The sequence below is a fragment of the Nomascus leucogenys genome, chromosome 19, assembly GCF_006542625.1.
Source record: "Nomascus leucogenys isolate Asia chromosome 19, Asia_NLE_v1, whole genome shotgun sequence".
Taxonomy (NCBI): Eukaryota; Metazoa; Chordata; class Mammalia; order Primates; family Hylobatidae; genus Nomascus; species Nomascus leucogenys.
The window spans coordinates 31,528,241-31,553,451 of record NC_044399.1 but is presented as its reverse complement, the minus strand read 5'-3'; positions in this window follow the sequence as shown (position 1 = coordinate 31,553,451).

The following is a 25,211-nucleotide window of genomic DNA, read 5'->3' as shown; positions in this document are numbered from 1 at the left end:
ACTCCTGGGCTCAAGCAATCCTCCTGCTTCAGCCTCCTGAGTAGCTGGACCACAGATGTGCACCATGATGCCAGGCTGAGTTTTTAAATTTTTAGTAGAGATGAGGTCTTGCTATGTTGCCCAGACTAGTATCGATTTCCTGAGCTCAAGTAATCCTCCCGCCTTGGCCTCCCAAAGTGCTGGGATTACAGGTTGAGGCACCACACCCAGCCTCACACTCTATTGTGGTTCTTCACCTGTCCCTCCCACCATAGCATACACTTCCAACAGGGCAGGAACCAAGACTGTGATGCTCCCGGCTGCTTCCCAAACACCCATGCAAAGGTGCTTACTACTTACTGATGGAGGGAGGAAAAGGAGAGCGAGGAAGAAAGAAAAGGAGGAGAGAGAAAGAGAAGAAAGGTAAGTTGGTTTAAAAGCTGCAGCAGGTCAGGAAGCTAATTTTGGAATATGAAGTGGGGAGTTTTACTGTAAGGAATTATGTGGCCATGTGGACTCAACCATGTGAATAAATATCATAGACATTAGATACAAAAGAGATACAACCATTACATGATTTCTTTTCTAGAAGTTCTGTAACAGGCAAAATTAATCAACAGTGATAAAAGTCAGAATAGTGGTTACCTCTAGCACAGTACTCACTGGAAGGTAGCAGGAGCAAAATGTTCTCTCTGGCTACTTGGATAGTGTTTACATAAGTGTAGACACATGTAAAAATTAATTAAGCTGGCTGGGCACGGTAATCCTAGCACTTTGGGAGGCCGAGATGGGCGGATCACCTGAGGTTGGGAGTTTGAGACTAGCCTGACCAACATGGAGAAACCCTGTCTCTACTACAAATGCAAAATTAGCCAGGCGTGGTGGCACATGCCTGTAATCCCAGTTACTCGAGAGGCTGAGGCGGAAGAATCGCTTGAACCTGTGAGGCGGAGGTTGTGGTGACCTGAGATCGCACCATTGCACTCCAGCCTGGGCAACAAGAATGAAACTCCATCTCAAAAAAAAAATTATTAAGCTGTACTTAAAACTTAAATGCACTTTACAGCCTGGGCAACATGGCAAGACCCTCATTTCTACAAAAAAATTTTTTTTCAAAAAGCTGAGCATGGTAGCACATGCCAGTGGTCCCAGCTACTTGGGAGGCTAAGGCGGGAGGATCATTTGAACCCAGGAGGTTGAGACTGCAGTGAGCTGTGTTCATACCACTGCAGTCCAACCTGGGTGACAGAGCAAGACCCCGTCTCAAAAAAATTTTTAAAAAGCACTTTACACATTTTAGTCTATGTTATTTCAATAAAAAGTTCGAAAGAAAGGAAGGAAAAAACCAAGGAAAGAATTTAAAAAGCAATACATAAAATTATTTAGGCCAGGCACGGTGGCTTATGGCTTGTAATCCCAGCACTTTGGGAGGCCAAGGTGGGTGGATCATCTGAGCTCAGGAGCTCGAGACCAGCCTGGCCAACATGGTGAAACCCCATCTCTACTAAACATACAAAAATTAGCCAGGCATGGTGGTGCATGCCTGTAATCCCAGCTACTTGGGATGCTGAGACAGGAGAATTGCTTGAACCCAGGAGGTGAAAGTTGCAGTGAGCCGAGATTGTGCCACTGCACTCCAGGCTGGGTGATAGAGCAAGACTCCGTCTCAAAAAAAAAAAAAAATTTGGCTGTAAATTCAAGTCAACTGCCTAGTTGGGTGAGAGTGATAAAGCAGTTACAATCTAGGACTAAGACGTGGAACTGGGATCTAGGCAGAAAAAGCAGTGTCACACGTGTGTGTACACACGTGTGCATGCAAGTGAGTGAGGAAACTGGTTTATATTGATAGGAGGAAAGTACTGCAAAAAAACTGCTCATCACTCTTCATGCACTTCCCATTCCCTCCCAAAGCCTTCACTGGATTTTCCATTACTACGCTTAAAGCCCAGACTCCTTGACCTCACATTAAAGCATTCTTCTATCTGCGCCCCCAATCGTCCTTCCAGGTCTGTCTCCCTTTCTTCGTGCCCTCTCTCCCCACATCCACCACACAATGCATGCTTCCTTGTACTTTTTTTAAAATTTGTTGTTAAATTATTATTATTATTATTATTATTATTATTGAAACAAGGTCTCACTCTGTCACCCAGGCTGGAGTGCAGTGGTGCAATCTCGACTTATTGCAGCCTTGACCTCCCTGGCTCATGTGATACTCCCACCTCAACCTCTTGAATAGCTGGAACCACAGGCACGTGCCACCATGCCCGGCTAATTTTTGTATTTTTGGTAGAGATGGGGTTTCAGCACGTTGCCCAGGCTGGTCTTGAACTCCTAAGCTCAAGCAATCCATCTACCTTAACCTCCCAAAGTGCTGGGATTACAGGTGTGAGCCACCATGCCCTGCCGTTCCATGCGCTGTTTACCTGTATGGGTGTACCAGTCCACAGAGAGATCAGCTATTATTGCCTTTTCCTTATTGAACTCCTACTCGCCATTACGGATTAACTGCTCCTCTGTCGTTCTTTTCATGGCCCTTTGCTCACAGCCAGATAGCATGTAAGTTGACCTCTGGTAGATCACAGCTATTTGTGTATGATTCTGTCTCCGTCTATAACATAAGCCCTCCAGAAGTCAGGGACAATGTCAGTGCCCAAACCTACAGCTCTAGCTCCCAACTCTTGTCTGCATCACAACCACATTTGCAGCTGCCTACTAGATATCTCCTCCTCAAAGTATATGTGTTCAAAACTGAGTTAATTATAGATAACCCAGAAATAAACTCTTACATATATAGTTAAATTATTTTTGACAAGGGTGGCAAGACCATTCAATGGGGAAAGGATAGTCTTCTCAACAAGTGGAGTTGGAAAACTGGGTAGCCACACACAAAAGGATGAAGTTGGACCCTTATACATCATATACAAAATTTAACTAGAAATGGATCAAAGGGCCGGGTGCAGTGGCTCATGCCTGTAATCCTAGCACTTTGGGAGGCCAAGGCCAGTGGATCACCTGAGGTCAGGAGCTCGAGATCAGCTTGACCAACATGGCAAAACCACCTCTCTACTAAAAATACAAAAATTAGTTGGGCATGGTGGTGCGTGCCTGTATTCCCAGTTACTCAGGAGGCTGAGGCAGGAGAATTACTTGAACCTGGGAGGCGGAGGTTGCAGTGAGCTGAGATCGAGCCATTGCACTCCAACAACCTGGGTAACAGAGCAAGGCTCCGTCTCAAAAAAAGGAAAGAAAAAAAGAAAGAAACGGATCAAAGACATAGATGTAAGACCTAAATGTAAGCAGAAGCTTCACTTCATTGGATTTGGCAATGGTTTTTTGGTATGACGTTAAAGACGCAGACAACAAAAGAAAACATTGATAAATTAGATGTTACATTATTAAAGTGTAAAATTTTTGTGCATTAAAAGACAATATCAACAGAGTAAAAAGGTAACCCACGGAATGAGAAAAATATTTGCACATCATATATCTGGTAGGGGATTAATAGCCACAATATATAGAGAACTCCTAAAACTCAACAACAAAAAAGCCCACCTGATTTAAAAATGGGCAAAGGAGCCAGGTGCGGTGGCTCACGCCTGTAATCCCAGCATTTTGGGAGGCCGAGGTGGGCAGACCACGAGGTCAGGAGTTCGAGACCAGCCTGGTCAACATGGTGACCTTGTGTCTACTAAAAATACAAAAATGAGCCAGGCGTGGTGGCATGTGCCTGTAATCCCAGCTACTCGGGAGGCTGAGGCAGGAGAATAGCTTGAACCCTGGAGGCGGAGGTTGCAGTGAGCCGAGATCGCACCACTGCACTCCAGCCTGGGCAACAGAGCAACTCCATCTCAAAAATAAATAAATAAATAAATAAAAATGGGCAAAGGAATTGAAAAGATATTTCTCTAAAGAACATATACAAATGGCCAATAAACAAATGAAAAAATGTTCAACATCACTAATCATTAGGGAAATGCAAATCAAAACCACAATAGGTGGCCAGGTGCAGTGGCTCACAGCACTTTGGTGTGCCAAGATGGGTAGATCGCTTGAGCCCAGAAGTTCAAGACCAGCCTGACCAACATGGAATTACAGGTGTGAGCCACCATGCCCGGCCCCAAAATTAGTAGTGGTTTTTTGTTTGTTTGTTTTTTGTTTGAGACAGTTTCGCTCTTGTCACCCAGGCAGGAGTGCAATGGTGCAATCTCAGCTCACCACAACCTCTGCCTCCCGGGTTCAAGCAATTCTCCTGCCTCAGCCTCCCAAGTAGTTGGGTTAACAGGCATGCACCACCACGCCCAGCTAATTTCGTATTTTTAGTAGAGACAGGGTTTCTCCATGTTGGTCAGGCTGGTCTCGAACTCTCAACCTTAGGTGATCTGCCCGCCTGGGCCTCCCAAAGTGCTGGGATTACACACGTGAGCCACTGCGCCCAGCAAGCTCTACTTCATCTTCTGAGGAACAAATGAGTTAATACATGTCAAACACTTAAAACAGTGCCACATATATAAACTTAATTTTTTTTTTTTTAGACAGTGTCTTGCTGTGTCACCAGGCTGGAGTGCAGTGGCCTGATCATGGCTCACTGTAGCCTCAACCCTTCCTGGCTCAAGCAATCCTTCTACCTCAACGTCCTGAGGAGCTGGGACTACAAGTGTGCACCACCACACCTGGCTAATTTTATTTATTTATTTATTTAGAGATGGAGTCTTGCTCTATCACCTAGTCTGGAGTGCAATGGCACGACCTCGACTCATTGCAACCTCTGCCTCCTAGGTTCAAGCGATTCTCCTGCCTTAGCTTCCTGAGTAGCTGGGATTGCAGGCGCCCACCACCACACCTGGCTAATTTTTGTATTTTTAGTAGAGACAGAGTTTCGCCATGTTGGCCAGGCTGGTCTCGAACTCCTGACCTCTTGGTCTGCCTGCCCCAGCCACCCAAGATGCTGGGATTACAGACGTGAGCCACTGCGCCCAGCCAATTTTTTTTTATTTTGAGTAGAGACGAGGTCTTGCTATGTTGCCCAGGCTGCTCTCAAACTCCTGGCCTCAAGCAGTCCTCCCACCTCAGCATCCAGCGGTGCTAGGATTACAGGTGTGAGCCACTGCACTCAGCAATAGCTTAATAATTATTATTACCATTTGTTTCAGTTGTCTATTCCTGCATAACAAAGTACCCCAAAATTTAGTAGCTTAAAACAACAATTGTTTTATTATATCTCACGATTTTATGTGTCAGGAATTTGGGCAGGGCTTGGCTGGGAGATTCTTCCACTCCACACTCCACAAGGTGTTGATAAGGACACTTGATGATATTCAGCTGGCAGATGGGCTGGTCAGGAGAATTCAAAACAGTTTCACCTACATGTCTATTGTGTTAGTGAGCATGGCTAAAAGTTAGAACTATTGGCGGGGCGTGGTGGCTCATGCCTGTAATCCCAGCACTTTGGGAGGCCGAGGTGGGCGGATCGCCTGAGGGCGGGAGTTCCAGACCAGCCTGACCAACATGAAGAAACCCTGTCTCTACTAAAAATACAAAATTAGCCAGGCATGGTGGCACACGCCTGTAATCCCAGGTACTTGGGAGGCTGAATCAGGAGAATCGCTTGGACCCAGAAGGCAGAGGTTGCAGTGAGCCGAGATCCTGCTATTACACTCCAGCCTGGGCAACAAGAACGAAACTCTGTCTCAAAAAAAAAAAAAAAAAAAAAAAAAAAACAGTTAGAACTATTAACTCAACTAGAACTATTAAACAGAACATCTCCATATGACCTCTTTAGCATAGTGTACTAAGGATAGTCTGACTTCTTACATGACAGCTCAGGCAGCTCAAAGGGCACAGGTTTGAGCATTACAAGGAACAAGGTTGAAGCTGCATGAGCTTTTTTTTTTTTTTTTTTCTGCCTGTAGCCTCAACCTCCCGGGCTCAAGCAGTTGTCCCCCTTCACCTCCTGAGTAGCTGGGATTACAGGTGGGTGCCACCACGTCCAGCTAATTTTTTAAGTTTTGTAGACACAGGGTCTCCCTATGTTGCCTAAGCTGGTCTCAAATTTTTTTTTCTTTAGAGACAGGGTCTTGCTCTGTCTTCCAGGCTGGAGTGCAGTGGTGCAATCATAGCTCACTGCAGCTTCAAACTCTGGGCTCAAGCGATCCTCCCAATTTAGCCTCCTGAGTAGCTGGGACTACAGGCATGCGTCACCACACCCAGCTAATTAAAAAAATTTTGATAGAGACAAGGTCTTGCTATGTTGCCCCAGCTAGTCTTGAACTCCTGGATTCAAGAAATCCTCCCACCTTGACCTCCCAAAATGGTAGGATCACAGGCACGAGCCACTGTACCTGGCCCTGCATAGGCTTTTATAACCTAGACTTGGATGTCACATAGAGTCACTGCCACCATATTCCGTTGGTCAAAGTAGTCCAGATTCAAGGCAAGGAGACACAGACCTTACCTCTCAATAGGAGGAGTGTCAAAGAATTTGAAGTTATACATTAAACGCTCCTCACTTTTTGACCCCCAAAAGAAGTTTCCCGGAGGGATGAACTCCAGAGGGATGCCGACGGAACAGTCTATCCTTCTTTCTCTGACAAGGAATTAGGATTATATCTCCTGTGATTTAGAGGCAACCATTTCACACCCTTCCCTGGAGGTGTGCAGGTATAGCCTCGCCCATATCCATCCACATGCACACACACAGGCATTCACACAGGCAGATCTGGTACATCTGTGTAGCCAACTCTGTCTCCATTTCTATCCGTTTTTCAGGTCAAGGAGACCCAGAGTCCTGCCCTGTCAAAGTGCTGGGATTACAGATGTGAGCCACTGTGCCCTGCCTACTTAATCACTCTTTTTGTTTGGTTTGTTTTGTTCTAAGACAGGGTCTTGCTCTGTTACCCAGGCTGGAGTGCAGAGGCATGATCTTAGCTCACTGCAGCCTTAATCTCCTGAGTAGCTGGGACTACAGGTGCACATCACCATGCCTGGCTAATTTTTTAAATTTTTGGTAGAGACAGGGTCTCACTATGTTGCCCAGGTTGCTACTTCATCATTCTTTTTTTTTTTTTTTTTTTTTCTTTTTGAGACAGAGTCTCATTCCGTTCACCCAGGCTGGAGTGCAATGGTGCGAACGTGGCTCACTGCAACCTCCGCCTCCCAGGCTTAAGTGATTCTCATCCCTCTGACTCCCGAGTAGCTGGGATTACAGGCATGCACCCCCATGCCTGGCTAATTTTTGTATTTTTAGTAGAGACAGTGTTTTGCCATGTTGGCCAGGCTGGTCTTGAACTCCTGGCCTCAAGTGATCCACCTGCCTCAGCCTCCCAAAGTGCTGGGATTACAGGCGTGAGCCACAACACCCAGCCTATTTCATCATTCTGAATGGCCTAAATACGTCTCTGCTCTTTGGATTGTCCTTTGAACTGACTGTAACATCTTACTGGTTCCTTCACTAATTAATGAGTTAAATAAAAATTTTGACATGATTATTGTATATTTCTATGAGAGTAATTATTCTGCTTTGTAGAAAAAAATCTTTTTTTTGACATTCTCATTAACAGTGAAGATTGGGCAGGAAGTTTCCAAGATCCTCTGCCCCAGACAAGCTTTTCCACAGGCCCCAAACACCATTATATCTGTCAGGTTTTTGTTTTGTTTTGTTTTTGAGACGGAGTCTTGCTCTGTCGCCAGGCTGGAGTGCAGTGGCGCGATCTTGGCTCACTGCAACCTCCGCCTCCGAGGTTCAAACGATTCTCCTGCCTCCAGAGTAGCTTGGACTACAGGCGCACTCCACCATACCCAGATAATTTTTGTATTTTTAGTAGAGACAAAGTTTCACCATGTTGGTCAGGATGGTCTCAATCTCTTGACCTCGTCATCCGCCAGCTTTGGCCTCCCAAAGTCCTGGGATTACAGGCATGAGCCACTGCATCCGACCCATCTGTCAGGTTTATAGGGAATTACCCCCACTTCATTGCTTGTTTTATGCCATCCAAATAGATACATAATGATGCTATATTTGAGCTGGACACATTCTCAAACATTTATATGAGTTTGTTTAAGAAAACATATAATAAACCTACAAGTACCATACCAAATACTTATCCATGTATTCATTCAATGATAGGAAGTTGCATGTGGCAGGGACTGCATTTGTGCCTCTTTTGAGCTTAGCAAGTGCCTAACTCATGGTGAGTACTAAAGACACATCCACTGAGCCAACACATGAATGAATAAGCCCAGCAAGACTTTACTAAGAGTTTACCATGTGCTGAACACTGTTTTAAACACTTTATTTAGTTTATTTAATCCTCAAACTAGTTACATGGCAAGTACAATTAATTACATCCTCATTTACACATAATACAGAGAGGTGAATGAACTTGCTCAAGGTCAACAGCTAGCAGTGGCTGAGGCAGAATTCAAGCCCTGGTAGCCTGGCTCCTGAGCCTATGATCTTGGGCACCCATATGTGCCAGGAACCTTGCTAAGTTCTGATATACAGAGACAAAAGACACACGAAACACAGACTTTCCTTCAGGAGGTCACACTGAAGAAAGGTAACAAATAACTAAAAAGAATGTGACGTGCTCTGGCAAGTGAGAACACGATGCTAGGGACAGAGAGTGTCAGAGGGTTGGACAGGGGTGTGGCTGACTGTAGAGGGGCCACCTGACCTGAGGCAAGTTCTGAGGCTACTGGTAGTTAATGTTCAGACCAGAGGAAGGGAAGAGCATTCAGGCCACTGGTATGGTTGGTCTGAGAAGGTGAGAGTCCCAAGGCTGGAGCCCAGAAGTGCAGGGAAGTGAAACTGGAGAGAGGACCCAGGTCCAGATCCTGGAAAGCTTCACATGCTGAGGGAGGAAGGGTGTTGGGATACCCCTTGGGGGCCTCGCAGGACTGTGCGCAAGGGAGATATGAACTCAGACCCCACATTCCACCTGCCCCGCCCAGGACACTAAACCCAGTACACAGAATTCCCTACAAGCTGTATCCCACCCCGGAGAGTTCCCCGGGAGGGCTAGACAGGAGGGCAGTGCTAACTGAGTGTGGGACACAGCCAGTGCCACCTGGGAGCCATGGCTGGGAGTCTCTCCCCAAGCCCTCCCCTACAATCCCTTCAGTCACCCCCCACCCACCCTTGCCAGCTCACACACTCAGGCACACTCCCTCCCGTCACATCCCCCTTGAGGACAGAGATAAGAATAAGCAACATGTCTCTTCCCACATCCCTTCCCTGCCCGCCCTCTAACTCTACCATCCAAAGCAGCTGCAGAGCCTGGAACACCCCAGGCCCCAGTCAGAGGAGGGAGCATGGGGAGATGGGAGCTTCCTTGGGGGGCCGTGGCTATGGGCTGTACCCTCCCCTCCCACAGGGCTGAGGCTGGTGATTAGTTGGGTTAATTATATCCGAGCCATTTCCGATTGGCACAAGCCCACCCACCCACAGAGCCTGCCCAGAAGGCAGGCAGGCCGGGCCCAGGTCAGGATGCTGGGGCACCAGCTCCTCTAGGTGGATTCCTGACCCCTGTGCTGATGGCCAAACGGAGGCTGATTGTCCTCCCTGCTCCAGGACAGCCTCCTCTTCCCTCACCAACTTTCTTACCCATCCCTCTGTTTTCTTTGTCCCAACAAAACTCCCTCTCACTCCCCTCTCCTCCCCCCAGGTTTGGAATGAAATCATGGGGCCCTGAGTTCCGCAGTAGGCCCCGACATAAACACTTTGATTGGGGCTAATTATAAGGGCCAGGCTGGGAGGCTGGAGCCTTCAGAAAGCTTTGGCTTTCAAACAAAAGGCCCACGGCTCAGTCCCTAGCCCAGGCCGGCTCTCTTCCAGGCTTCCTTATGAATGAGAGGTTCCAGAAAGAGGCAGTCCTCTAGAAACCCCGTGGTCTGTGGGCTCGCTCCATGTCCCACGCCTCATCTTGTCCCTTCTCGGTTGCTTTCGCCTTGGCCCTTCCAGGCCTCAGATGCCGGGGCCTTGCCGGATGGCTTGGCAGAGCCACGAGTCGGGCCGGGCCGTGGAAGACACGGCAGCAGAGGAGGAGTTCTCAGACTGGGAGGCAGGGGCAGCGTCAGGGGCAGGGGCAGGGGAGGCGCAGGGGAAGCCAGCTGCGACAGCCCAAGCCCTAATTAGTGGGCTTCAAAGCGGGCTGGAGAGAGAGCCCGCCTGCCTGTGTGCCCTGCTCACTCAGGCGAGTAAGACATTTCTGTCCCAATCAGAGGAGAGAGAGGAAGAAAAACACTGCCCACCACCACCACAAAGAGACTTTAGACACTGGGCTGGCACCCTGAGTCAGGGAGAAAAACTGAGAACCCAAGAAATCATTCTCTTCTGTTGAAATTGATAAGTAAGTGCTGGGAAGGGAAGTGTGTGGTGCCTTTAAATGATACGGAAAGGGGTAAGGGAAGTGCTGGGTACAGGAGGGCGTGGTCCCTGGTTGGGGCTCCACCCCCACGGACCTAGGTGAGGACAGGCATGTTTGTTTTCCTGCCCAAATGTTGTGTTTCCCAAGACCACCCTGTCCTGCCACGCCCCCATCCTGTGCCTATAAAACCCCGAGACCCCAGCAAGGCAAAGCCAAGCCGTTGGATGTTAAAGAGGGGCACGTCAGCGGAGGCACACACAAGCAGCTAGGCGTTGAGAGGAACGCACTGATAGGCACCAGTATGCTGGCAGGCCACTGACCAGGCAGAACAATACAGAGTTTTGCTGGAGCAGTCAGAGGAGAGCGTGGGCCACAGAGCGGCCTGATTCCTAGGCGACAACCATTTACCTTCTGGCTGTCCCATCTTCTGAGAGCGACTTCCACTCAATAAAACCTTGCACTCATACTCCAAGCCCAGATGTGATCCGATTCTGGTACACCAAGGGAAGAACCCCGGGATACAGAAAGCCCTCTGTTCTCGGTCCCTGCTCCAAGGAAGAAGGTCTAACTGAGCTGGTAAGACAAGCCACCTATCGACGGCAAACCTGAAAGAGCACCGTGGAACACGCGCCCAGTGGGGCTCCAAGAGCTGTTAAGCATTCACTCCTAGACACTGCAGTAGGGCCGGAGCCCCACAGCCTGCCTGTCTGTATGCCTCCCCTAGAAGTTTGAGCAGCGGGGCACTGAAGAAGCGAGCCACACCCCTATTGCATGCCCTGCAAGGGGGACAAGGGAACTTTTCCCATTTCACTAGCACTTTGGGAGGCCGTGACAGGAGGATCACTTGAGGTTAGCAGTTTGAGGCCAGCCTGGGCAACATGGTGAAACCCCATCTCTACAAAAAATACAGAAAAAATTAGCTGGCCATGGCACACGTCTGTAGTCTCAGCTACTCAGGAGGCTGAGGTTGGAGAACACCTGAGCTCAGGAAGTCCAGGCTGCAGTGAGCGGTGGTCATGCCACAGCATTTCAACCTGGGCAATGGAGTGAGACCCTGTCCAAAAAAAATTTAAAAAAAAATTGTTTTGGTAAAGACAGGGCTTTCTCCATGTTGCCCAGGCTGGTCTCAAACTCCTAACCTCAAGCCATCCTCCCCTCTCAGCTTCCCAAAGCACTGGGGTTACAGACATGAGCCACCGTGCCTAGCTAACAGTTTTCTAATCTGGAGAAGGAGGAAACTGGACATAACTAAGCATCCTTCTAGCATTTATTTTTCTTGCTCATCGTCACAGTGCTCCATATCCCCACCACTACCCCACTCCCAAACATACTCATATGTAGCACCAAGGGCTGGGTTCCTGCACGCAAGTCATCTAAAAGTGGCATTATTGACTGAATGACTGTGACCTAGAAGGCTGGGCTGATAAGGATCACCTAACAAAAACCAGTTATTGATGTTAGCGCTTACACTAACATTCCCTTGAAGGAAAAGTCTTAAAGCCATTTTATAAATTATCAACCTACTTGGCCTAATGTGGTCATTCTCATCACTTATTACCCTCCTCAAAGTCTTTATTATGCAGCTAAATTACAATAATGGTTTAATAGTTTTTGGCAAACTGGAACCATGATGTCACAAAAGCCGTACAAGCAGGTAGTAAAGATGTTATTATAAACTCCTCCCCCTTTTTTAAAGCAGATAAGAAAAAAAAAAATTTTTTTGAGACAGGGTCTTGTTATGTTGCCCAGGCTGGAGTACAGTGGTGCAATCTCAGCTCACTGCAACCTCCGCCCCCCAGGCTCAAGCCATCCTCCCACCTCAGCCTTCTGAGTGAGTAGCTGGGACTGCAGGTGCACACCACCACACCCCGTTAATTTTTGTATTTTTTGTAAAGAAGGGGGATCGCCATGTTGCCTAGGCTGGTCTCAAACTCCTGAGCTCGAGCAAAATGACCGCCTCAGCCCCACAAAGTGCTGAATTACACGCATGAGCCACCACGCCCGGCCAGATAAGAAAATTTACAAGGGCCAAATGCCCAGTAGCAAGGCCATAAGAGCTTCTAAGTGACATTGCTTCATCATGAACTCATGCCTTCTAATTCCACATCCAGGGCCTCTGTCCTCTGAGAACACACATCCAGGACCGTACCATCCCGGAGGTGACCTGTCTTTCTGCAGCTGTGAAGGGGAGCTAGAGCTGGGTGTGCCCAACTGATTAGGATTTGTTCAAACAATCCAACCCTTCTTCCATACTTAAAATCCCATCTGGTCTTCGTCCCATATATTTTCCTTTCCGTTTTAAAATGTGAGTCTCTTCTGAGGGAAAGCCAATCCATGTGTTTCTGATTCATTTAAACTTAATTTCTCCAAACAGCACTCTCTAACATCCCTGAATTTCATACATTTTTAGAAGACAGGAAATAGGAGGAGGCCAAGTATGGGCAGATTGGGAAGAGATGGAACTCACAGGCACTCACTGGGATTCTCTTCCTTAGGCAAATAATGTCTCCCATCCTTACAGTGGAGGCTGAGCCTGGCTTCAGTTCCATATTCTTGCTCCAGCTCTAGCTAAGGCGACAGTTATAACACGTGGGCCAGACAGTATGGGACTCCATCCAGCACACTTTTTTTTTTTTTTTTTTTTGAGACAGGGTCTCCCTCTGTTGCCCAGGCCAGACTGCAGTGAGGCAATCACAGCTCACTGCAGCCTCGACTTCCCTGGCTCAAGTAACCGGGCTCAAGTGATCCTCCCACCTCAGCTGGGACCACAGATGCATGCCTAATGCCCAGCTAATTTTTTGTTATTTTTTGTAGAGACAGGGTCTCCCTATGTTGCCCAAGCTGGTCTTGAACTCCTGGACTCAAGGAATGCCTCCTACTTGGCCTCTCAAAGTGCTGGGATTACAGGCATGAGCCACCGCGCTGGCCCAGCGCGGTTTACTATCTAGAACATAGTAAAGCGGTTGTGGTTTACTATCTAGAATATAGTAAAGCGAGGAATTAACTTGATTCCTGATAGCTTGGCCAGGGCAGGAAGTAAGGTCACCTGTGAGAGAAGCAATGATTCTGTGGTGCTTCCTGAGTATCTCCATCATATACCTCAGCAGGAGGGATTGGATGCTCCCTCCAGGCAAACATGACTATGACAATGAAGTAAAAACAAACCTGGATAACATGATGGGTGGGCTTTGATGGAGAAAATATGTGGAGGCAATATAGCATGTTAGAAAGTGCTGTGTAGTCAGACAAAACTGGGTTCAAAGCTTGGCTCTGACAATTAAGCCCAGGGACTTTAGGCAAGTCACTTAACCTCTGTGAATATCATCAGTAAGCTTCCGCCGCATGAGAGTGTTATAAGAATTAAATAAAACCATTTGTAGGGTATGAAAATTAATAGGCACTTAAATAAATGGCAGCCAGTAGTGTCATATTATCTGAAAGTAAGATACGGTGTGTTGAATTTCTTAATTCAACTCCCACTTAAATCATGCTCCAGACAGTCTCCTGACACGCTGCTGAGGGTCTAATATGGAAATTTTGAAAGCAATCGATCAACAATAATTTGATGGGCATGTGATGGTGCAAAGCCAGTGCCAGATGCTATGGATGGTTGGGCAGGGGAAAAGAAAAAACAGTAGCGGGTTTGCAAGATTGTTCAAGGCTGGACACAGTGTCTCACACCTGTAATCCCAGCACTTTGGGAGGCTGAGGCAGAAGGATTGTTTGAGTCCAGGAGTTTGAGACCAGCCTGGGCAACATAGTGAGACCTCATCTCTACTAAAAATAAAAATAAAAAATTAGCCAGGCATGGTGGCATGCACCTGTAGTCCCAGCTGCTTGGGAGGTTAAGGCAGGAGGATTGATTGAGCCCGGGAGGTGGAGGCTGCAGTGAGCCTCGATTGCACCATTGCACTCCAGCCTGGGTGACAGAGAGAGACCCTGTCTCAAAAACAAACAAAAAACATTAACAACAACAACAATAAAAACAAGGTTGTTTAAGAGACAACAGAAGTCGTAGACACTTGAGAAAAATCACAAAGCAATTTAGCAGCAAATTTTCAGAATCCAAGTTGAGTCTTGGGCTACTGGGGATGTAGAATCATGCTTGGAGAATGCAGACACCCTGCTGGAGGATGATCTAAATCTGGAAAACCTTCTGTATGATTCTGAACTGGGACTTGATTTTTAAGCTTCCTTAATACCTGGTAAACCTGAAGCTTGGGATTTTATAACAAGTTTATTTTTTATGTGTTAAAAATGTGTGGAGCGGGTGAAATGGGAAAAACTGCCTAATGAATATAGAGCTTCCTTTTGGGGTGATGAAAATGCTTTGCAACTAGATGGAGGTGATGGTTACATGCATTGTGAATGTACTAAATATCACTGAATTGTTCACTTTAAAATGGTTAACTTTATGCTACAATTTCACCTCAATTTAAAAATTCATAGAAATTTAGAAATAGGCCAGGTGTGGTGGCTCACACCTGTAATCCCATCACTTTGGGAGGCTGAGGTGGGCGGATTACCTGAGGCCAAGAATTTGAGACCAGCCTGGCCAACATGGCGAAACCCTGTCTCTACTAAAAATATAGAAATTAGTTGGGTCTGGTGGCGCACGCCTGTAGTCCCAGCTACTTTGAAGGCTGAGGCAGGAGAATAGCTTGAACCCAGGAGGTGGAGGTTGCAGTGAGCTGAGATGGCACCACTACACTCCTGCCTGGGCGACAGAAAGAGACTTGGTCTCAAAAAAAAAAAAAAAGTAACAATAAAATAAAATAAAACTATTTGGCTTGGCACAGTGGCTTACGCCTGTAATCCCAGCACTTTGGGAGGCCAAAGTGGGCAGATCACTTGAGGTCAGGAGTTCGAGACCAGCCTGGCTAACGTGGTGAAACACTGTCTCTACCAAAAAATACAAAAGTTAGCCGGTTGTGGTGACATGCATCTGTAATCCCAGTTACTTGGGAGGCTGAGGCAGAAGAATAGCTTGAACCTGGGAGATGGAGGTTGCAGTGAGCTGAAATCACGCCACTGCACTCCAGCTTGGGTGACAGAGTGAGAGCCTGTCTCAAACAAACTATTTTTAAAGGAGTACCCCTACCAGCTATTAGAATTTTTTTTAACCTATGCACATTAAAACAATATGCGGTTGGTACAGAAATAGGAAAGGAAAGAATGGAGTCCAGAGGCAGATTTAAATATATATGGGGATTTTTTTGTTTGTTTCTTTTTATTTTTTCTTTTTTTATATGGGGATTTAGTATATGCTAACGAAGACCGTTAAAATCAGCAGGGAGGCCAGGCATGGTAATCCCTGCACTTTGGGAGGCTGAGTTGAGCAGATTGCTTGAGCCCAGGAGTTTGAGACAAGCCTGGGCAACGTGGTGAGACCCTGTCTCTACAAAAAAATACAAAAACTAGCCAGGTGTGGTAGCATGTGCCTGTGCTCCTAGCTACTCAGGAGGTTGAAGTGGAGAATGGCTTGAGTCTGGGAGGTGGAGGCTGCAGTGAGCTGAGATCGCGCCATTGCCACTGTACTCCAGCCAGGGCGACAGAGGAAGACTGTCTCAAAAAAGAAAAAAAAAAAGAAAATGAAAAGAAAATAAGAATGGATAATTTAGAAAAGAATTCTGAGTGGTCGATAGACATATGAAAATATGTTTAACCTCATTAGTAATCCAGAATACGATACAAATAAAACTGACAATGAGATTGTTTCTATTGCTTTTTTTTTGAGGCAGAGTCTCACTCCATCACCCAGTCTGGAGTGCAATGGCGCCATCTCGGCTCACTGCAGCCTCTGCCTCCTGGGTTCAAACAATTCTCCTGCCTCAGCCTCCTGAGTACCTGGGATTACAGGCATGTGCCACCACACCCAGCTAATTTCTGTATATTTAGTAAATCGGGGTTTCGCCACGTTGGCCAGGCTGGTCTTGAACTCCTGACCCCAGATGATCTGCCTGCCTCAGCCTCCCAAAGTGCTGGGATCACAGGAGTCAGCCACCACACCTGGCCTATGTTTCTATTGCTTAACAGATTGATAAAGAAACAACGCTCTCTGCACTTCTAGTGAAGGTATAAAATTGTATAACTTTCCTAGAGGGCAATTTTGTCTCATGAATCAACATTTTTTTGTTTGTTTTTTGAGACTGAGTCTGGCTTTGTCGCCCAGGCTGGAGTGCAGTGGCGCAATCTTGGCTCACTGCGACCTCTGCCTCCTGGGTTCCAGCAATTCACCGACCTCAGCCTCCTGAGTAGCTGGGACTACAGGTGCTTGCCACCATGTCCAGCTAATTTTTGAATTTTTAGTAGTGACGCGGTTTCACCATGTTGGCCAGGTTGGTCTCAAAATCTTGACCTCAGGTGATCTGCCCTCCTTGGCCTCCCAAAGTGCTGGGATTACAGACGTGAGCCTCCACACCCAGCCTCATGTATCAACATTTTAAATGAGTTTACCCTTCAACCCAGAAATCCCACTATTATAACTATTATAACTCTATTATAACTTTATCATTCATAGTTAATAAGACAAATAAACAAAAATAATAAGTGAAAGCTAAGGAAAAAACCCTGTGTCCGTCAATAGAGGATTGCTCCATATTCTATGATATGATGTAGTCATTTTAAAAAAAACACCTGGCCCAGCATGGTGGCTCATGCCTGTAATCCCAGTACTTTGGGAGGCAGAGGCAGGAGGCTAACTTGAGCCCAGGAATTCAAGACCAGCCTGAGCAACATAGTGAGACCTCATTTCTATGAAAAATTTAAAAATTAGCCAAGTGTGATGGTGCATTCCCATAGTCCCAGTGACTTGGGAGATGGAGGCGGGACAATCACTTGAACCCAAGAGCTTGAGGCTAAAGGAAGCTGCAGTGAGCCGTGAGTGCGCCACTGTACTCCATCCTGGGTGACAGAATCTCAAAACAAAACAAAACAAAAAAAAAAAAAAGAAAGAAGAAGAAAAGGTAAATAATTAATTTTAAAAACCATATACCTCGATATTTGTACCATGATATATTTATTGTTGGTTAAAAAGGTTGCAGAATCACAGTACATTGTACTATGACTCTGTTTTTGTTTTAAAAAAATTAAAATTTAAAAATCCGCCAGGCATGGTGGCTCATGCTTGTAATCCCAGCAGTTTGGGAGGCTGAGGGGGGCGGATTATGAGGTCAGGAGATTGAGACCATACTGGCCAACATGGTGAAAACCTGTCTCTACTAAAAATACAAAAATTAGCAGCGTGTGGTGGTGCATGCCTGTAATCCCAGCTACTCAGGAGGCTGAGGCACGAGAATTGCTTGAACCCAGGAGGCAGAGGTTGCCATGAGCCGAGATCGTGCCACTGCACTCCAGCCTGGTGACAGAGCGAGACTCTGTCTCAAAAATAAAGATTAAAATTAAAAATAAATAAATAAATAAATATCCAACTATATATTACTTTTGTTTGTATCAAAGGTAAAAGAGGTCTGGAGGAATAATTCCAAACTATTAACAGTGGATACTTCTGGAAGGGGCTGGGGAAGATGGGGGAAGAAACTTAAATTTTACTTTGTACATTTGTGAACTGTCTTAAAATGTTTTACAGCAAGCATGTATTAATTTTACAATCAAATAAAACAATTAAATTTGAAGATTAATTATAAATTACAGAATATTCAAATAAGGAAAGACTTTAAAAGGTTTATAAATATCATATACATGTATATTCTGACTTGGAAAGATTTCCATAAAATATTGTCTGGTGAAAATTGGGTACACATTACAATGTCCTCCTCATCTCTTTTATAACATTTTCCAAAGAAACAATGTAATGACCAAAAGCCCCAAAGGGGTGAAATTTTATAATCACCCTAAATACAATAAAACACACACAAAGATGTGTATGAACATTAAAGGGCATGAACTCACCTACATAAATTTTGAATTGTGATTTCACAATAGTCAGGATAGAAACTAAAACTAATCTTTGAGCACCATCTCATGGAGATATTTACCACTACCATGTGGTAGTTAAAATTATGCCTTAGTGTTTCTCTGTGTGTGTGTGTGACTGAAGGCTTTTCTTTAACAGTATGGTGCAATCTCTAGGAGATTTTTTTTTCTTTAACCCATTGTGTATTACTTAACCTTTCTACGACCAGCAGTGCTTTCTTTGTAAAATATAAAACCCATACTTAAGAAAGAAGTGGAAATTAAGGTTAAAAAACTGTATATATAAGGCCGGGCACGGTGGCTCACGCTTGTAATCCCAGCACTTCGGGAGGCCGAGGAGGGCGGATCATGAGGTCAGGAGATCGAGACCACAGTGAAACCCCGTCTCTACAAAAAATACAAAAAAATTAGCCGGGCGTGGTGGCGGGCGCCTGTAGTCCCAGCTACTCGGAGAGGCTGAGGCAGGAGAATGGCGTGAACCCGGGAGGCGGAGCTTGCAGTGAGCCGAGACTGCGCCACTGCACTCCAGCCTGGGCCACAGAGCGAGACTCCGTCTAAAAAAAAAAAAAAACAAAAAAAACTGTATATATAGTTTTTATACACTCATAATTATATATATATATATAATTTTAGTTTTTCCCAAATTATATATATATAAATTTAGTTTTTAGTACCACTCCCAGCGTGAGAAATTGCTGAAAATGTTTTCTAATAGTGCACTGGTCAAAGTCATGACCCATGCAACTCCCCCACCAAATGTTTGACATTTTTCTAAAGCCAAATTGAAAGCTCAAACAACAAAAATAATAACCAAGACGGCAGGGGGAGTGTAAGCCTGGGAGTACTGAGTAAACAGAAACAGTCAAACTCTCCAGGCGTGGTTTGATCTTAATAGCTAGTGGGCTGACCTGCAAACCACATCACCACAATCCCCTTAACTCCCTTTGGAGATCATTTAGGAGCTCTAACCAATACAGAATATAGCTTTCCACCAGGCTAATCAGATGGAGTCCTCCTTTCTCTTAAATTAGAACAGTGCAACAACCACACAAATAACCAGACGAAACTGCATCTAACTGTAGCTGGATGGGACTGGATGGGCCAGTCCCATCCAGCTACCTGTTTGTATGGAGGTTTTATCTGTACAACACCAAAACAGCTCCATAATTGGTGGAATTCACTCAATTGGCAAAAATAAATAGGTATGTCAATAAAATATTAACACAACTCATTAAAAAGTAGAAACTACAGGAGGCTGAGGTGAGAGGATCGCTTGAGCCCAGGAATTCGAGGCTACAATGAGCTATGATCGTGACACTGCACTGCAGCCTGTGTGACAGAGTGGTGAGACCTCGTCCCTATAAAAAAAAAAGTTCACCTTTTTATTTTGATAGACAAGGGGTCTCACTACGTAAAAGTGAAATATTTTGATACTGGTGTCTTGGCCTGCTCTACATAATACCAAATAACTTACTTTGATTTTCAGTTCAAGAGATCATTATTTTTATTTATTTATTTGTTTTGAGATAGGGTCTCACTTTGTCACCCAGGCTGAAGTGCAGTAGCACCGTCTCAGCTTACTGCAGCCTCAACATCCCAGGCTCAAGCGATACTCCTGCCTCAGCCTCCCAGTAGCTGGGACTGCAGGCGCGGGCCACCACACCCAGCTAATTGTTGTGTCTTTTGTAGAGACAGGGTTTGGCCATGTTGTCCAGGCTGGTCTCGAATTCCTGGACTCAAGCAGTCCACTTCAAGAAGCCTCTCAAAGTGCTGGGATTATAGGCATGAGCCACGGCACCCGGCTAAAACAGAACTTCTCAAAGTCCCCTAGCCAGGAACATCAACATTACCTCAGAAACACAAATTCTGGGGCCCCACCCCAGATCTATTGAATCTGAGACTCTGGGATTTGGGCCAATCTGTTTTCTAACAAACGCTCTAGGTCAGTGGTCCCCAACCTTTTTGGCACCAGGGACCAGTTTCCTGGAAGACGATTTTTCCACAGACAGCAGGGGATGGTTTCGGGATGATACTGTTCACTCCAGATCATCAGGCATTAGATCTCACAAGGAGTGCCAACCTAGATCCCTCGCATGCGCAGTTGACAATAGGGTTCGCACTCCTATGAGATTCCAGTGCCACCACTGATCTGACAGGAGGCAGAGCTCAGACCAGTAATACTGGCTTGCCTGCCGCTCACCTCCTGCCGGGCAGCCCAGTTCCTAACAGGCCACGGACCTGCACCAGACTGGGCCATGGCCCAGGTGTTGGGGACCCCTGCTCTAGGTAATTCTGATGTAGGCTGAAGTGTGAGATCCACTAATTTAGATAAAATTATTCAACTGATGGTTGATGCTAGCCATGTTGTTAATGACAAAAAAAAATACGATTGTGGCAGATCAAAACAAGGTGTTTGGCACAAAACACAATTCCTAAAATGTGTTTGATTTCCAAAATTTGTATGGGTATAGTCACAAACTTATGTCTTATTTCAAAGATCCCCAGCATTTGTATGTTGAAGAGCCACTTTTATTGTCCTCAAGTCTTCGAATGTGCTAGGTATAAAACCCTAGTTATATATATAAAGAGAGAGGCTGGGCATGATGGCTCACACCTGTAACCCCAGCACTTTGAGAAGCCAAGGCAAGAGGAGTGCTTGAGCCCAGCAGTTTGAGACCAGCCTGGGCAACATGGCGAGACCCTGTCTCTCCAAAATATACAAAAATTAGTCGAGTATGGTGGTGCACTCCTGTGGTCCCAGTTACTTGAGAGGTTTAGGTGGGAGGATGGCTTGGGCCCCAGAGGTTTGAGGTTGTAGTGAGCTGAGAATGCGCCACTGTACTCCAGCCTGGGTGACAGATTGAGACCCTGTCTCAAAACCTCCCACCTCCAAAAAGAATTATGTATATAAAGAAAGAGAAAGAGCAAAGGAGAGTGAGAAAAAGCATTACAATATATTACATTCTCCTTCTTACCAAAGAAATTGGAGCAAACTCAGGACAATTGTTCCTAAATTTATGGGCAAATGCCTAACTTAGTTAGGGAGTCTGACATATATGATGCCAAAACACCTACATAAAAAAAGAAAATTATTACGAATAAGATATTTGCTGCTTTTTTTTTTTTTTTTTTTTAAAGAGACAGGGTCGGCCAGGGACGGTGGCTCACACCTGTAATCCCAGCACTTTGGGAGGCCGAGGTGGGCGGATCACAAGGTCAGGAGATCGAGACCATCCTGGCTAACACGGTGAAAACCCATCTCTACTAAAAATATAAAAAAAAAATTAGCCGGGCGTGGTGGCGGGCGCCTGTAGTCCCAGCTACTCAGGAGGCTGAGGCAGGAGAATGGTATGAACCTGGCAGGCAGAGCTTGCAGTGAGCCAAGATGGCGCCACTGCACTCCAGCCTGGGCAACAGAGCGAGACTCCATCTCAAAAAAAAAAAAAAAAAAAAAAAGAGACAGGGTCTCACTGTGTCACCCAGGATGGAGTGCAATGTTGTGATAGAGGTGCACTGCAGCCTCAACCTCCAGGCAAGCTCAAATGATCCTCCCACCTCAGCCTCCAGAGTATCGGGGACTACAGACACATGCCACCATGCCCAGCTAAATTTTTGTAGAGATAGGGTCTCACTATGTTGCCCAGGCTGGTCTTGAACTCCTGGGCTCAAGTGATCCTCTTACTTCAGCGTCCCAAAGTGTTATGATTACAGGCATGAGCTACCTCACCCTGCCTACATAAGCTTTAAAATGTTGGTATCAAAAACTTACATTTTATGTCTTTAAAAAAAAAGTTTTACTATATCCCTCTCTGCCCCTTATTTTACTATTTTCAAAAGATGGCAATATTGTTTTGAGTACTAGGAAATTATCTCAATTATAAATGATTATAATGGTGATTACATGAGTAGATTATGAGAAGATTATGAGGCCTTACTACAGACTGAGAATTAAACACAAAGTAATCATGATTTTATTAACATTCCTTTCTCCAGGAGGCAACCCTTGCGGGAAACATGAATTCTAGAACCATCTGTGGCACCACTAGCTCTGTGATTTGGACTTCTCTGAGCCTCAGGATTCTTATCTGTATATTTGAGAGTTGGGCCAAATGATTCTCAAGGGCCCTTCCAGATCTAAAATTCTGTAATTCTATGTTTCCAATAACTTGAATTTTTCTGGCTGGGCACGGTGGCTGATGCCTATAATCCCAGCACTTTGGGAGGCCAAGGCAGGTGGATCACCTGAGGTCAGGAGTTCGAAACCAGCCTGGCCAACATGGCGAAACCCCGTCTCTACTAAAAATACAAAGAAAATTAGCCAGGCATGGTGGCAGGTGCCTGTAGTCCCATCTACCTGGGAGGCTGAGGCAGGAGAATGGCTTAAACCTGGGAGGTTTTTTTTTTGATGCAGAGTTTCATGCTCTTACCCAGGCTGGAGTGAAGTAGCATGATTTCAGTTCACTGCAACCTTCATCCCCTAGGTTCAAGTGATTCTTGTGCCTCAGCCTCCCCAGTAGCTGGGATTACAGACATGTGCCACCACACTCAGCTAATTTTTGTATTTTTAGTAGAACTGAGGTTTCACCATGTTGGCCAGGCTGGTCTTGAACTCCCAACCTCAAGTGATCTGCCCATCTCGGCCTCCCAAAGTGCTGAGATTACAGGTGTGAACCACTGCACCCAGCCTACAATTATATATTGTTAACTTAGCTCAATCTTATCTGTAGCTGCAGTGCCATACAATGATTATGAGTTCAGAATTCTGTTGTGAGGGCCCTGTAACAGACTGAATAAAAAATTTGTTATAGTTATTGTAATTCTATTGTGTATTTTAGAATAAATATCTAAATATTTAGATAATATTTAATTATCTAAATATTTGTTAACCATATATAGTATATAACAACTTCCATTAACCAACACATGGAATTAATTGAAATATCTCATTTCTTGCTCATTCTGAATAAGTGAGAGTTCGATAATCTATCTCTCTTCTGAGGAATTCAACAAGTTTTTATTTTTGGCATTTCATTAGCATTACTCAATCTTCGAATGAGAATAATAGAGATTATTATCTCAAAGCTATCGATGGGGATGCAGAATCAGAACAATTTGAAGTTGGAAGGAACTTTAAAAGTTGACTAATCAGACCCTTTAATTTACAGATGAGAAGAGTGAGACCAAGCCCAGTGCAGTGGCTCATGCCTGTAATCCCAATACATTGGGAGGCTGAAGCAGGAGGATCCCTTGAGCTCAGTTCAAGGCTGCAGTGAGCTATAATCATACCACTGTACTCCAGCCTGGGTGACAGAACAAGACCCCTCTCAGAAAGAAAGAAAGAAAGAAAGAAAGAGAGAGAGAGAGAGGGAGGGAGGGAGGGAGGGAGGGAAAAGAAAGGAAAGGAAAAGAAAAAAAAGAAAAGAAAAGAAAAGAAGAAAAGAAAAGAAAAGTGAGACCCGGAGAAGGTAAAGGCCAGAAATATGGAGATCATCTGGATAAGAGTAGGAATAAAATACTAGGCCCCCTGATCCCCCAGCTTACTTTCTAACATTATGAGAAGATTATGAGGCCTTACTACAGACTAAGGATTAAAAACAAAATAATTGTGATCTTATTGATATCTCTTTCTCAGGAGGCAATCCTTGCAGGAAACATAAATTCTAGAATCAGCTAGAAGCCCTCAATAGATTTCCCTCGTGGTGCCCAAAATGTAGGATAAGCTAGATAGAGAAACTCAAGTGTTTTTAGGATTTTCCTATGTTATAGGGTTCCTGCCTTTCCCCACCCCTATGCCTAAATTCAACTCTACTGTAAAATCTAAAGGCAATTGTCTAAAGGAAAGAGTTCTTAAATGAAGAGAGATATAAGATCCCTCCCTAACTTTGACAGTTTACATTTTAACCATTAATATTCCATCAATAACCAGGATAACATCATTATAATGGTCTGGGAATTTACTTAGAAACTAATATTAGAAAATTAAACAGTCTTGGCCGGGTGTGGTGGCTCACACCTGTAATCCTGGCACTTTGGGAGGCCGAGATGGGTGGGTCACTTGCGTCCAGGAGTTCAAGACCAGCCTGGGCAACATGGTGAAATCCTGTCTCTACACAAAATATAAAAAATTAGCCAGATGTGGTGGTGCATACTTGTGGTCCCAACTACTCAGGAAGTTGAAGTGGTGGGAGGATCACTTGAGCCCAGGAGGCAAGGGTTGCAGTGAGCCAAGATCATGCCAGTGCACTCTAGCCTGGGTGACAGAGTGAGACCCTGTCTGAAAGAAAGAAGGAAAGGAAGGAAGGGAGGGAGGGAGGGAGGGAAGGAGGGAAGGAGGGGAAAAGAGGGAGAGAGGAAGGAAGGGAGGAAGGGAGGGAGTGAGTGAGTGAGTTAAACAGTCTTAAATATAATCAGTAGAGCAAGGGAAAAAGGAATGAAGGACTGTGTGTGTGTGTGTGTGTGTGTGTGTGTGTGTGTGTGTGTAAGAGGGAATGACAGAGAACTCCAGACTGGTACTAATCTATTAAGAATAAATGTTATTGTGGGTGGAAGAAACAGGTTATGGAGGAAACGCCAGGAAGAGCACTGTTGCCAAGAACTGTTATCAATTAACATTCTGAAACCATAGCCTTACTCCTCTTTCTTGGGAATCCTATAACATGAGAACATAAAGATTCACTAAGCCAACAAGACTTTGGTTGCACACTGGGATCAAGAGGCTCACTAAAGGATCCAGATGTCTGCTTCATTGGAGTGGAAAAAAATGTCATAGTGAGTTCCACGAAATATCTGGCAGGAGCAGACCATGCAGAAGCCAACTACACTGACTGAGAGTGAGCATAAGGGAGAGCAAGAGCGAGAGAGAGAAGGAGAGAGGGAGAGAGGAAGAGGTGTTGCTGGCCGGGCATAGTGGCTCACATCTGTGTAATCCCAGCA